The sequence below is a fragment of the Gymnodraco acuticeps genome, unplaced genomic scaffold (genome assembly GCF_902827175.1).
Source record: "Gymnodraco acuticeps unplaced genomic scaffold, fGymAcu1.1, whole genome shotgun sequence".
Taxonomy (NCBI): domain Eukaryota; kingdom Metazoa; phylum Chordata; class Actinopteri; order Perciformes; family Bathydraconidae; genus Gymnodraco; species Gymnodraco acuticeps.
This window is the reverse complement of record NW_022989768.1, coordinates 3,361,263-3,377,659: the sequence shown is the minus strand read 5'-3', so window position 1 is coordinate 3,377,659 and position 16,397 is coordinate 3,361,263. Positions and strand designations below refer to the sequence as shown.

Below are 16,397 nucleotides of genomic sequence, written 5' to 3'. Positions count from 1 at the left end.
GAAACAACAAGTAAAGATACAGCAGAGCATTCCTTTTTATAATAGATTTTAGCCCTCTTCTTCTTAACTTTTTCGATACATTTTGGGAATAGTTTTCTTTCTCTTGTCATACCAGCTATTTTCTTAAATCCTATAGATCTGTCTAACTAGCTATCTATATTTTTCTTTTATTAAAACCTCACAGACATATAATTGATGCTTTTCTTGAGTGACTGATGGGAGCATTGCTCAGTATATTTGTCCGTTGTACTTGGCGTCCCCAAAGGGCCACTGTGAATTAGCTCTCATACCGACAGAACAAGAGTCCTGCTAATGTGGCTTTGTGGGCAATTAATGTTTTTTGCGTTCTGTATGCTTGAATGCAAACCTGTATGTAAGCCTTAAGTCATGTTGCACAGCATTAGGCAAGGCAAGGCAAGGCAAGTTTATTTATATAACTCTTTTCTGTACGCGACAATTCAAAGTGCTTAGATCAAGGTTCTACAGTTTCTTCAATCCCCTTATATTTCAGTCAATCTGTTCATATTCTTGCCTAGGGCTCGCTCTCCTGATAATGAGTCAGTTGGTTCATTTGCATCAATTGATGTTACCAACAAAACACTTGAAGGTAAATATTTCATACATGAAGTTTAAATAAAGACCAGCTGTGACACGCTTTAACAGAAGATTCAATGAGCCTTTTTCTGCCCCTCAGTCATCTGTGATTCTGTGAAAAAAATATCTATGTGCAGATGGTGGGAATGGGAATGCAGGCCCTTTAATAAGGAAAAAGAGATAACAATGAATGATGAATAAGGACATCTTTCTTTGGTGCTTGGCAAACCGCATGTCTAAATCCACTCATTTTTCCCTTTATGAGATATCAAGTGTGTTACAAGTAAACCAAAAGATCTGACTACCTGGACCAGAAAGGATATGGCTGGAATAAGAGAGATGGACATTTTGCCTGGCCAAAAAGCATCAAAATAATTTTTCTTTCAGGTTGTAAGTGCTGGGTGGTAAATGATCCATCTGTCAGGTTGGCAGTCAACTGCGGACAATACCTGCACGTCCCTGGAATACAGTAGAGTAGGGTTATCTCAATTCCAATATTAGTCAGTAAAACAAATGAACATAGGTTGAGTGGCTGATAAAAGATTTGAGTTTTTAATGGAAATATTCTTAAAAAAGTACAGTATGTCTTATCCAAATATAAATGTCGACCCATGCATTTGAATTATAAACGTTGTCATCCATTTTTATGACAATGTGATGTCATCATTTATACATTAAACTCTGAACCACATGTGGCAGAATCAGCTCACACATTTATGTTAAAACAAACAAAACGTAATGTGGATGGACAGGATCAGACTTTGGTTTGTTGTGCATGCAAGGTTAGAGATGTACCAAGTAAGTCCTAAGGTAGGCATACTTTAACAGACTGTTTTGGCTAAAATCATATTCATAACTTCCTGCTAATGCAATGAAAAGGGAAACTTAGGTTTGAAATTGGATATAAAATGTCTCCTCCCTTTACTCGTGAGAAAATATTAGGGTAGAAACCTAATGCTTTCATCAGTGGCAGGTCATGTGAGCTGTCACCAATTAATACCCTACGTAACATGATTGAAATTCAAACCTGTCTGTTGTTTGGTTAAAGTGATCTGTGTAGCCGTTTTCCGTACTGGTCCAAAGATTGCTTTTTGTGGGAAGAAGCTTCACTCTGTAACACTACTAGTGTCTGTAGTTCCCACCGCTCCAACTCACTCGCTGTTTTTTCTGTAGCTGATCATGTCACAACAAATTCAGTCACATTCTGCAATTAAACTTTAATTCACATTATATCATTCATTTAAGCTTTCTTAGCTTAATATTTTAGAGCCGGTCCCTTTTTAGCATTTTTATCAAGAAGCTCATGAAAAAATAAGCCATGTCAGATTAAATAGGTTACAACTGTAAATGCAATGTGTCACATATATATTAAATTGGCTTTCAAAACAGATAAATGTCAATGGACTTAGATTGGGATCAGGGCCAAACTTGAACAGCGCTTTCTTATAAGTAAGTTTAATGTATTATTCTGTGACCTATTATTGTTACTTTGTATTGTTTATTTATTTACTTTTTACTGTTGGCCGTCTACTAATGACACTATGACAACCACTTAACCACATTTTATTTTATTCGAGCAATCCTAATGAAATCTTCATTTCACCACACAACAAAATATGACAGGATTGAGTCTTTTTAGAGTCGAGATAATAATCTACTTTAAAGATTATGTTTTGCAAGGCATCATTACACATGGGTTTAAAACATTTTTTAAATACGTTTTCACTGCAGAGTGATGTTAGCACTAGGGAATTTAGAATTCTGCAGAAAAAGCAAAGAGGTTCCAGCACACCATATTTTACATTCCCTCAAAGAAATGTGTGGGAGTACGGTGCTCATTTAAACCCAAACCCTTCAAGTTGTAAATGACTGGTTTCAGTATGTTTTCTCTCTGACTTGAAGCCGGAATGAAGGCAAGAAATTGTACTGTTGTTTTTGTTATCATACAGAAGTTCACTGCTGGCAGCACAATACAAAAATACATGAAATAGAAACACAGTTAAACATTTATGTCTTAAAAATACATTTGTTTTTATTAAAATAAAAAATCTTAATAAACTTCTTTAAGACCATTTTGTGTACACAGGAATTATGAAAACTAATAACTATCACATAAAAAAGGTTCAACAGTGTTTCAGAAAATCCTTTAATCAGTAGCTTTAGGTTATGCAATCATTGCCAGTTTGTTTGAATTGAGCAGTAAAAACTGGTATCTGCCTATTCCTACGTTGAGAGCACCGTTTCAAAGTCGACCCCTCTAGAACAACGTCGATATATCTGTGCAGTTATATAGTGGCACTGGTGACACAAATCACTTACGCAATTCCATCTTCTACTCATGCCCATATTGTCAGGCCTCTCAACATCACATTCATTCTCCTTGCGTTAAGCTCCCTCCACCTCATGGGGTTTGAATCATCCCTCATCAATTTTACATGCCCTCATTTCTGTCCCCAGTTATTTATAGGGCCCTATTATGAAAACCTTAACTTACTTTTTGATTACTGACTGCTTCCCCTGGAGGCCTTTGAGTTTTTGATGCATTATTGAGCAATCCTGAAGCAATGAATGACTGTTGCACACTGGAATTTAGGTTTGGGTAATTCTGAATGTCCAATCATCTGGCTGGAGAAATATTTCTCCACCATCTCTCAATGTGCCTTATACTCTCCCAGAGAGACCTGGAGTCTGATCATATTCCAGTCCCATTGATGCACAGTATGGATAAAGAAACTAAGCCGGCTTTTTGTTGTTTAAATTGTGCACTCCTTTGGCTCAGTGTGGTTACCACCTCCCACTGCTTTGTTTTAAGTCTCTGATAGCATTGGTCTTCTTTGCCATGGCTCAGTGGGTGCCCTTAGATAACCCTGTTTAAAGAAAATAAATGAGATAAATATTGACTATATTTATGTGTGAGAAGAGAAGCCTGAGAGATGGAGACAGAGATGAAGAGAGGGAGACAGTGGATGTGTAAAAGAGGCAGATTAATGGCAGAGGGTGAACAATGATAAAGGGTGCACAGTCAAGGGATTTGAGATTGAAGCAACTGTACGGAGTAATTTCGGGAAACTGAAGCATGTCATATTTATATTTTTTTTTATTTCTTAAAATGTTGGTTTTGTATTACATATTTAAAATCTTTGTAGACATTAAATCAAACAAGAAAGGGGAATTTGTGATATTTGTGCAGGAACTACTTACAGGGCTAAGGGCAAACTACATTAGCGTGCCTTCTTGTCAATCTGAATATAGTCTTTTTTCAAAATACATATTTCTAAAATGTAATCCTCTTTCATTACTCCTAATTGTCTCCAAGCAATGACTGTATTGTTGAGGAGTTTAGAGGAGGGTTGTGTAAAGTGGATGGTGCAAAACAGCCAAAAGAGCTAGGATAGATAGTTTTGTTTTGGATTCTCCAACTCCCCATTACCTCAAAGGTCAGCACCGTCAAGACAGTTTGCTTTTGGTAAACACGAGTAATTTGCATGTCAAGTTGCACCAAAGTTGCATAAGATCTGCATAGATTCACTTGGCTTACGCAAGCAAATCTGCCTACTTAATACGCGCTGAAATTGTAAGTAATTGATTGAGCTTCTAAATTATTCTGTTTCAAATATTGGTGTGAATGGAATACAACAATTTGACCTTATAGAAAATTGCATCTCAATTACAAATGGAATATATCCTAAAAAAGGTTGGAATAATGAAATATCAACTTCATTTATTTCGCAAATGTATTCATGTAAATGTTTTAAAACACAAACATATCCCTCTTAAATAATACTCTCAACTTATACTATATGTCGCAGTTGAAGGCTTTAAGGTGCAGGAATAAAGTCACTTTATGTAATACCTTTATCATTTTGTTCCTTTCCCGTGCTTGAAGCTACAATATTTCAAATTGCATGAAGTAAAATAATAAATGTGCCATTGTTTTACGGCTGCACTTTAAATCAATTGAATTATCCTGTTCAGCATTTTATACATCGCTTCAATTCAGCAGTATATTGAGTCTCTTTGACAGCTAGCAGTAGGTCTGCGGCAGGATAAGAGGTTAATAGACAGAATTGCAGAGCAGTTTGACTCAATTGTATTTCCTGCATTACCCTTTCTGTTTGTTCTTGTTGTTTGGTAGATGCTCATTAGCCTCAGTTTGGTTGATGCTTTTCTATGGAGACCTCTGCAAGAGATTAGAGTGTGTGGTTGGTTGACTAAAGTCTGGGTTGAGCAGCAGCCTTGGATGACTGAGCTCTTTGATCCTGCCCCAGTAGAGCTTCTCCGCTCAACGCTGAGCCCCTCATTCACTCCAACCATCCCTTATTCATACCAGACTTAAACCAAGACTGACTGGGCACAACAGCCCATTCTCTCTAATCTGCATTCTCTACAAATTCACAAGGTCTTTGTTGATTGTGTCGGCACACAGAGCAAAAATAAACGCTGCTCAAGTTTTAGCAGATTCTTTATCCGTAACGGTTTAGGTTAAGGTAAAACAACCTAAAGATGGGACACTTTCCCTCATTAAGCTTCAATTGGTTATTCAAATAATTTTTTTCTGATAGTCAAACACCAGCAGACACTGGACACTAATAGTGCTACATGACTCGTTGTGTGCATTAAAGTTGTTTGTGCACCACAGAACACCTAGTGAATCATTTAAAGGATAAGCGCCAAACACATTTGTCATGAGAAGTAAATGGAACGTTAAATATTTGGCTTTTCATAGTTAACACATTGATTCTGTGCATGATTATGAGGCCTCTTTGAAATAAAGTAGAAACAACAAAGCTTGACTAGTAAATCAGAGTGTGATGAGTCACAGTCCACAGTGCACTTCAAATCAGACCCCATTAAAACAACTGAAAAAATATGAACCGATGTGTTGCAACTTATTATCTCAACAGTAATGTCTCATGGAGTAATGGACAATCATTTCCCCTGATTTCAAACACATTTTCCTCATAAAGGAAAAAACACTTTAAAACTTTTTTTTTTTTCCGTAAGTTGTCAAATGCTTTTGATCTTTTATATCCAGTCAACCAAACTCTGAAGCTTCAGCTCTATTGGGCAAGGCAATATTGTCAAATAGGGATGAAGAGAGCACTAACATGATCCAGACCTTCCACTAAATTAGGTTTAAAAATGCCTTACATTGTGCTTCAGTAAGAGATGAATGGACACGATTTGAAGTCTATTCATAAAACTGAATCGTTATATTGAAAATGCTTTTGAGATAAATGTGCAGTCGATAAGGCCATCTCCAATTAAACATTACAACTTATGTAGCCTTCAAACCACATTTTTTATATAATAGGTTTAAAAGACAAATTGATTTTGTGTCGAATAGGTTTCCCTTTTACATACTTTAGTTCCCCAGACAACTTTGGTTGTAGTTTGGTTTAAAAAGATTGAATGACAATATGAAATGCTGGATCATCCTTTATTACAACTTCTCTTTGTGTGTAAAACATAATCAAAATACTTCACTCAGTTTCAAATAAACACTGTGGTGTTGCTTCAGTTGATTTTTGTTTAAGCAATGTGACTTTTAAAGTATATTTATTTATTTTATTTTATTTAAGTTTGCCTTTTCATCAACAACATTATCAACGTTGAGTGCAAATCAAAAATACAGAAGCATGCGTATTGTCCGTTTTCACACCGCCTCCCACACGCTGTGTAGGAAGCCAGAAATCTAGGTGTAGTCATGGACTCTGACCTGAGTTTCAACAGTCACATTAAAACAGTTACTAAATCAGCCTACTATCACCTAAAGAACATATCTAGGATTAAAAGACTAATGTCACAGCAGGATTTGGAAAAACTTGTCCATGCTTTTATCTTCAGTAGACTCGACTACTGCAATGGTGTCTTCACAGGTCTCACTAAAAAATCTATTAAGAAAGCTGCAGCTGATTCAGAACGCCGCTGCTCGAGTCCTCACTAACACTAAGAAAGTGGATCACATCACTCCTGTTCTGAAGTCTTTACACTGGCTTCCTGTGTGTCAAAGAATAGATTTCAAAATACTGCTGCTGGTTTATAAAGCACTGAATGGTTTAGGCCCAAAATACATTTCTGACCTCCTGCTAAATGATGAACCATCCAGATCTCTCAGGTCTTCAGGGACTGGTCAGCTTTCTGTCCCCAGAGTCAGAACTAAACATGGTAAAGCAGCGTTCAGTTATTATGCTCCAAATATCTGGAACAAACTCCCAGAAACCTGCAGGTCCGCTGCAACTCTGACTACTTTTAAATCCAGGCTGAAGACTTTTCTTTTTGTCGCTGCTTTTAATTGAACTATTCATATCTTAGACTGCACTGTAACTTTGATCCATGTATTTTTTCTTTTAATGTTTCTTTTATTAGCTTTTCTTTTTAATGACTGATTTTAAATGCCATTTTCTTAATGTCTTTCATTTTTTGTAAAGCAGTTTGAATTGCCTTGTGTTGAAAAGTGCTATATAAATAAACTTGCCTTGCCTTGCTGTACAGAACAACCCAACAGTAATTTTACACAAACATACAAAATAGAGAAGAAACAAAATGATAAGTAAAAATATCACAAATAATAATAATAAGCTAAATAGATACTAAATGCAATTTGTGACTGTTGTCTATAGCCAATCTTTATTGTAATTTGATTTAAAAAACCAATCAATTAGGGAAGTGTTCACAGTTTTAGTGATGCATATATGTGATAAATGGTTGCCATGTCTTATAAAATGTACCTGTTGAACCACCCAAAGTACACTTAATTTCCTCCAGGTGTGTAACCTCATAATTTCTGTAACCCATTGGAAATAAGTGGGAGAAGCCTCCTGTTTTCCCTTCATAAATATAAGTCACTTAGATTTTAAGTGAGCTAAAGCAAAGAATACATTTTTGAATGAAGCCGGTGTAAGTCTTAAAATGTAGTTCTCCATGTCTGGCACAAATTGAGGAAGAATGTTCTCAAGTATATTTATTTAATGCTGGATGTTAAAATGGTGAGTCTAAGTCTAAATTGGTGTCACATTGAATTGAACAAGCTAGGACATTTAAAAAAAAATATTTAATTTAAAGTCAGTGCATCCAAAGCCAGGACTGATCTTCTATCTATATAAGTATATATATATATATATATATATTTAACATATACAACTTCTGGTAATCTACTAACTTCCCCAGACATCACAGACTCAGAGCCTTTACATTTATAATTCATGCTCGATAGTCATTGAAGTACTTACTAAGTAACATTTGAAAATGCCCGAAATTCCTAGCAGACTTCAAGTGGCTACATCAAAAACAGAATCTCAGAGGTCCTCATTATGCTCGTCTTGCCCCAGTTCAGCTGTGAAGAAATGAACTAGAATCATGATTACCCATTTGTCACAACAAGCATTAGAATACTTTATAGAAGGTAAATGACTTAACTTAAAATGTTCAAACAAAATGCTTAATTTCCTCAATGTAACACGTTTTGTCTGTTTTGCTTTCCCAAACTTGAATGATAGCTTTAACACATTTAATTACACCATGCTCTACTGCTGCATGCTAAGTACTTGGGGTTGTGGACACATTTCTAATTCCTATTATCCTTTGTGCATAATATAATAGCCAACATTATTAATTTAAACTATGAATAAATTGAATAAAGAGGTTACACATACACACTGCAAGATTCTGATAAGATTTGGCCCCATTTAAATATTACACTCTAGATTAAAGTTTGGCTGCTATAGCCTGCTGGACAGTCATTTGGCAGAAGTACATTTGCTAAATACATGGAGTGATGTTGGCCACATATTTTCCAAAAATGTATAGAGTAAGTTGGTATATATTAATACTCCTCAAGTTCATCTATAAGGTAAACTAGACTAAAAAGATATAGCTGCTAACGACTGTATATGCCATCTTCGTTGATATAAATAATATACATTACAGAGCTAAGCAATGCAAGGATTTCACTGTAATAGAACAATAATCCCAACCTCCCAACAGCTTCGGTCTCACACTTCCACGTCCCACTCCCCTTCAGTGTCCCACTCTCCCACATGTTGTACCATGCAGCGGCAAAAGTGCGCTTCTTTCCTGAAAACAATCTCCCTGGATAACGATCCAGCTTCACCTGCTTGGGTTTATTAACCACAAGATCATCGCTAACTAAGCCCCGGGATTTGCCGAGGTCAAGCTTGTGACATTATGGCGTGCTGCTGCAACGGCAGGTGCAAGGTCGCCAGCAGCACCATCGGCTGCAGTTCTTTCATCGCTATTTCGTTTTAATAAATCCTTAGACCTTTTAAGCCAATTTTTGATGTCCATTTTGTAATTTAAACAGAAATGGGAGTCTACAGAATGCACAATAAACAAATCCAGAATAGGCGGCAGAGTGTGACGCTGTGATTGGTCTAAATGGGGACGAATCACAAATCACAACAGACACATGCATTTATTTGACAGCCTGCGATTTTTTTTTTTTGTTCTGACATCACATACATCGTAGCATAAAAGTTCACAGTTTATTTATAATTAAAAAAATAAAATATATATATTTTTAAATGTTTATAAATAATAAAAAACGTGTTTATTGGGGGAGGGCAGGAATGTCAAATGGGAGGGCCTGGCCCTCCCACGGCGCCGGGCATGCTCCAGGTGCTCCTTTGAGAACCAGGGCAAAAAAGTTATGTGCACCCCTGCTTATAGCCTTCATTTCAGTACTGTTATTGCATTGGAGAATAATACAATCTGTTGATCAACTTGACATGCATTATATGCAATCTGGATTGCATCGATATTAGCTGGCTTTCCATTTTTGTATATTCTTTCTCCAGGTAGTTGGAAAAAGTTTTCCGTCCCATATGCCGTGTGCCGCCCGGACATGGTATCATGCTAACTAGCTCCCTGGAAGCGGGTGACTCCACTGTAGCAATAGCCTGCATGTGTTCTACAACATACCGTGCAATGGCTTTATCGACTTTTCCCTGGCTAGCAGTCCCTTGGTTAAAATCCAGCCGCTGTTGCTTAGGTGGAGGTGGAGTGGCGTCGGCTGAGTCTCTGTGGTCTTAGCTACGAGCTTCGTCCCAGCATGTTGTTTTTGCAGATGTTACATTTAACTAAAACGTTCTTTTCTTTATGCTCGACAAAAGTGAAATAGTGAGAATATCTCCAGGTGGAGAAACTAGACTTGAGCTCCGCCGCCGCCATGATAGTCTTGTTAGTAAACAACACAAACACGCCCACAGTCCGTCTCCGCATGTGACACAGGAAGTATCTAAGTACATTTACTCAAGTACTGTACTTAAGTACAGTTCTCATCTCTATTCGCCTCGCTGTTGACTATATAAAAAAAAATAACGGAGTAACGCACAGTTACTGAATTTAAAAAGTAATGCGTTAGAGTACTAGTTACTGCACACAATAATACTTTGTAACGCGTTAGTCCCAACACTGTCCACTTGCAACCCCCCCCCCCCCTTCAAAATTCTGGGCTATATAAAAATCGATGGCCCGCAAAAAAAAAAAATCGCTGGCTCTTGGACAAATGTAGTGATCCCTGCTGTACACCAACAGCTGCACCTCCAGTCACCAGTCTGTCCAGCTCCTGAAGTTCGGAGACGACACCACCCTCATCGAACTCATCTCTGGTGGGGACGAGTCTGCCTACAGGTGGGAGATGGACCATCTGGTGACCTGGTGTGGGGAAAACCACCTGGAGCTCAACGCCCTCAAGACAGTGGAGATGGTTGTGGACGTCAGGAAGAACGCAGCCCCACCCACCCCCATCACTCTGTGTGACTCCCGCTTGTGTGTCTTTCCGCTTCCTGGGCACCATCATCGCCTAGGACCTCAAATGGGATAAGAACATCTGCTCCCTCGTCAAAAAAGCCCAGCAGAGGATGTTCTTCCTGAGGCAGCTGAAGAAATTCAACCTGCCAAAGACGATGATGCTGAACTTCTACACCTCCATCATCGAGTCCATCCTCACCTCCTCCATCACCATCTGGTATGCCGCAGCCACAGCCAAGGATAAGGGCAGGCTGCAGCGGGTCATCCGCTCTGCAGAGAAGGTGATCAGCTGTAATCTGCCATCCCTCCACGACCTGCACGCCTCCAGAGCCCTGAGGCGGGCAGGGAAGATAGTGGCCGACCCCTCCCACCCTGGACACAAATTGTTCACCCCCCTCCCCTCTGGCAGGAGGCTGCGCTCCCTCAGGACCAAAACCTCTCGCCACCTGAACAGTTTCTTCCCTTCCAATGCTGTTAACAGCATTCCAACTATCTGTTCTTCTACGCACAACATTCTTTATTATTCCGCCTGTTATTTTGGCCCTCTTCTTCTCCCACATTCCACATCGCAGAAACTCCGTTCAAACATCAAAACGTTCTGCTCGGTCTGGAATCGTTGGCTATTACTTTTCTCATTCATAACTTTCATAATTTCCGAGATATAGCCCATAATTCATCAAATTTTTAACATTTTAACTTTAACATTGCGCAGCTCGTTAAGGCAGAGTGCGAGATGTCAGAGTTAGAGTGGAGGACAGTTTGAAATTTGCCTTCATATTTTTTTTTTAAATTGCCATAATTCCCAAACCCTACATTCCTGAGACATAATGTGTCATGACAAACGTAAGAAAACATCTCATAGCTTGAAAAATGAAAAATAATTATGCAAAAATAATTAAACAAAATGCCTCTTGAGGGCATGAAGTGACAAAAACGTTCAACATGTCTCCATTAAAGCCCATTGTAATTTCAGGCTGATATTTCCTCACAGCAGCAGCCGCACACCTTTAGCTAATCTGCCAGAAAGGCCACATTATTGACCCGAAAGTACACAAAAAGCACACTTCAGATACTCAAGGTCCTTGAGATGCTTCACGCTTTGAAATTTCACCGATATCTGTTACGGTTCTTCAACAAAACGTTCACATGTAAGAGGTTTATCTCTCATTCAGAACCATGGAAACCTTTGATCTCTGGACACCTCGTTAGCTCAAATATAAACACCTGTGTCATGGAACACGATGATGTCATAACTCCAACTGACATGCTCAGAGCAGCAGACTTCAGATAATGGTTAATGGTCCTGCCCTCAACAGCTTTACGTCAATTATGGGGTGTCATCATATGCCGTTTCCATGGAAACGACATGTGGATCCATGGATCCCTCCATGGATCCCTCACCATAAAAGACGATGTCGCTATACATTAACTCCTATGAAAATGTTCAAAAAGTGCTCAAACTTCACATGTGTGCTAACAGTCCAGCCATGAAGACATCTACGGGAGAGTTTTGTGTCATCAAATGCCACCCCATAATACGGGGTGTCCTGCGACAGACCACTCGCCATGAAACACGATGTCGTTGTAAGTCCAATCGACACGGTCCAATCGTCCCCCAATCTTCACTTGTATATCACCGGTCCATGCCTCAACAGCTCTACGCCAAATCTGAGATCTCCCCATATGCCGTTTCCATGGAAACGCATCCCTCGCCATAAAAGACGATGTCGCTTTACATTAAATCCGATGAAAATGTTCTAAAGTGCTCAAACTTCACATGTGTGCTAATAGTCCAGCCGTGACGACATCTACGTGAGAGTTTTGAGATTTCTTCAAATGCCGTTGCCATGGTAACACAAGGCTCACCATGAAACACGGTTTTCTCATAACTTCAGTGAAAATGCTCCAAACGGCCCAAAACTTCACAGGTTTGGTAATGATGCAGCCATCCACACATCTAAGCATATTATGGGGTGTCATCAAATGCCGTTGCCATGGCGACAGATCACTCGCCATGAAACACGATGTCGCTGTAAGTCCAATGGACACGGTCCGATCGTCCCCAAATCTTCACTTGTATATCACCGGTCCATTCCTCAACAGCTCTACGCCAACTCTGAGATCTCACCATATGCCATTTCCATGGAAACGCATCCCTCGCCATAAAAGACAATGTCGCTATAACTCCTATGAACATTTTCAAAAAGTGCTCAAACTTCAACTGTCCAGCCGTGAAGACATCTACGGTGGTTGAGATTGGATTGAAGGTGCCCTGTGAATGTTTCTCGTAAACAACCAAAAGCATGTTGTCCTTTAGTGTTACTCTTCAAAACATATTCTGTGTGAAGTCCTACAAATGAAATGAATCTGCTTTATTCCTCATATAACGTTTACAAAAGTGATTTATCTTTTTGAAACCGGCAATGTTGACCTGATCCATGTAAACAGTTTTCCTTTTTGATTGCCTTTGTCGGTGCATTGCTGCATATCATGGTGCATTACCTTCTTGTCCATCAGAAGAATAGTGTGACAGCACTTTCAGGCATGTTTACCACGTCACAGCCACGGGTGTGCATGTGCGTCCTCTTTGCGTGTGCACCATACACAGAAAATTGGGGCCCAATAATGGCAAAAAGGAAACACTCGCTAGCGCAGCTGGAGGTCAAAAACTCCACAGCGAACCTTTAAACTATCCAAGGGTGACATTTCTGTGTCACGTCAGATAACAAATATTACATATAAGAATAAGATATCACACTGACAGCTGCAAGATTTGTAAAAATGTGGAAAATAAAATGACTGTCGCAAAGAAATAACCAATTTGACTTGTAAAGCCAAATAACATATAATCACAAACCTTCGTAGCTTGAATAGGTAAAGGAAAATATTTTTTACAGGATGAAGCACATGTTCAGGACTTGGTAACCATCTGATGGCACAGGACCCTCATTACACAGGAGAGAAATACACACATGGCAAGGCATACACAGAGTTAACCCCCTACAGTATTGTGATGCAACTGAAAGCTCTTTGACTGAGAGGCACGTCATTTTCTAATGAAATCTAAATCCATGTGGAAATGCAGTTCTTGGAAGTGTTCATAAATAAATAACCTCTGTTTTGGTGTCCCTGTGTTATCCTAAGTGAATGTCAGGAAGTCTGTGAGTCTCTGAGGATGGAGGGAATGGGGTCTGTCCAGCAGTGCTCTAGCTGAGAGTTGGTGGCAGCCTCCATCATCTGGCACAGGCTGCAGCCCCGTGTCACTTTTGTACTTCAGGATGGATGGCTCTGTGTGGCCTGGACACTGTTAACTCTGTCCCGATGGTGAGCTTCAAGGAGAAGCTATAAGAGGCGTACCTTTCCAAGCCACTATAGCAAAAACCAGGAGAAAATCCAGGGGCCTGGTGCAATGTGATTTTTCTTTCCAATATATTTATTACATTTAAACTTTGTGTCAGATATTGAAACATATACACTGTGAAAACTCACTTAGAAAAAATTCTATCCTCAGGATATTGAGTTTGCTCGAGCTACAGCTGAGATTGTGCCGTCTATTGAGACAGATGAAAAATGTTTCCCTCTTCCTGCAAAGGTGGGGAAATGCCTCCCTCATAGATCCCCGCTGCTCAGACCCGTTTTTATCTCTATGAATCATTTAAGAATTGTATGAATGTGGTGACCGCGAGGTTGGCATAATTCTTTAGTTTAGCACTTCACATGTGATGAATATGTGAATTTTAAAGCCAGATTATAAAATACGTCAGAGAAGCTCTCCATGCAGTACACTAGCGATAGGGGTATTGACATTGAGAATAAAAAGTAGGTAGGTACATATAACAGGATATTATTAAAATGAATTATAAAAAAAGAAATCTAAATTGAAGTGGGATTTTGATTTAGCAGTATGAATGTGCTAAGGGTTCACTCTTAAAATAGAGAAAGTGAGTAGGATGAATTATGGTTTGGTAATCAGACACTTTTTAAGGTCTTTATAATACTAAGGTAATATAATAGTAGGTAGTTATAGTCACACGACTTGTAAGTGTGTAAGGAAATGATAGCATGTCAGTTGAGTCCTTTTTCAGGCACACCATCTTTCTCTTTCTTATGCAGAACAATTAAAAAAAAAAAATCTAAAATAATCTTTTTAATGACATATTTGTACAAAATTATGTTTTAATGAAAACAATAATTTAGAGTAAGAAGGCTAAAAACATACATTATATATTGATAAAGACCCGATTCTTTAGTTCAATGATTAAACTAAAATGAAATTGAATTAAACTATAGTTTTAGAGCCCAATAATCAAGTTGTTGCTAAGTGGCTGTATAGGCGGTGTTGCTCTCTGTAAATCTGTAGCCTACCCAAAACACACACATACTGTAATGGCAGACACTTTATCAAAATGAATTGCAGTCATATAAATCAAATCAGATAATTTTAGTTGGTTCAGATGAGAAAATTAAAAAGCTGTTTCTACAGAAATAAATCCTGTCTTTCCCTTAAAATCTAAGACAGACTGCAGGGTAAAACTAACTAATAGTCTCACGTTTACCTATCGTCTGTGAGAGTGATTTAGGGGAACAGTGTGACTCTGGCTCTGGCTTCAGTCCTGCTTTTGCCCGGGTGAAAGCTAACCTTCGTTTAAGAAATGACTCAGTGACAAGGACAGACACCAACAATACACAGACTTTTTTCTTCTTCTTCTGAGAACCTCAGTGTACTCACTCAGGCGCAGGACACACTCTGCAGGATGGATTAGCCTAACAAAGCTCTGCTCGGGAGCTTTCAATGGAAGAGGCACTCCAGCAGCCAGGTTGAGACAAAGCTGCTTATCCACAGGGTCACAGTAATGTAATGGTGTGTGCAGCCAATTTGCTCCTCGCTCTTCAACGACTGAATATCATCCATGGGAAGAAATCACTTATATTTTCTGAACCTGGCTAATTGACTTCTCCAATGCCTCTTAACGCTGAAGTCAGATCGTGGATGACAGAGAGATGCCCTCTGCAAAGGTGGATATTGTCAATATAATTAACTGAACAGACAAGGCGAACTGTAGCTTTGCCCCCCAGTTTTATTTATAGCCAAGTCTTACGGCAGTTAGACTTGGTTACGATCCAGAATTAATTATATCACTACTTTACTGCGATAATGGTTGTGTCATTAGATTTCATGGCAACGCTGCTGGTGAGGATTCATAGTTTTATAATATGTTATTATAATGCTGCAATAATATGTGTGTATTCATTGTTAGGACAAAACATAACTGCAATATTTTAGCCAAGTAAATAATTAGGTTAAAAATATACCTAACCCTAAGGAGTGTGAAACAACATTACATTTTTCTGAAATATGAGATTTGGATTATTAAGTATAACATAACTCTTATAACAGTTTCAGAGTCATGACAGAAAAATATCAAATGAATCTCAGCTGATTCTTTATTCAACACGTTCTTATTCTTTTTCTATACATGACATCTTGATTACTCACTATCAAAACAGGACTACCAACATTTTGGTTAGAGATGTTGCTGTTAAAAGCTAATTACTTCTAATGTAGCCTAGCGCTACTGGCCTCAAGCAATGATGAGAGGAGGGCTACACACCCCTGATTCTTGAAATCCCCCCAAAAAAAGCTAAGCGATGTGCCAACATCACAAATGAGATAAACACTCTAACCTAATAGACAGATTAAGAAATAATATCTTCATCCTTCATCATCATCATTCAGAAAGCCAATTTTTTTTAAACAGCAACATACCACAGCATTAACCGAGAACAGTCAAGTAAAAGCAACAAGAATAGGTTGGTCGTGATGAGCTAGTGTGGAGGTCGAGAGGCAAGGTGCAGATGAAAGAGACGTTTTTTTTAAGAAGTGTCTGGATTTAGAGACAAAATATGTCGAACTGACTGAGTAGGAAAGAAGAAACAGACCACAGTGAAGTGTTGAATAATGGTCTTGATTAAGTGGAGTGCTGTGATAGGTTACTGGTGTCATTGTTTGCTTGTGTGGTGGTTTGTTCCAC

At 38.7% G+C, this 16,397-nt stretch overlaps 1 protein-coding gene across 2 annotated transcripts in view; it reads left to right on the top strand.

The window, feature by feature from the left end:
- Positions 1-16,397, top strand: part of gpc6a (glypican 6a) — a 185,205-nt gene that overhangs the window by 24,909 nt on the left and 143,899 nt on the right. The gene's annotated exons all lie outside the window — the stretch shown is intronic.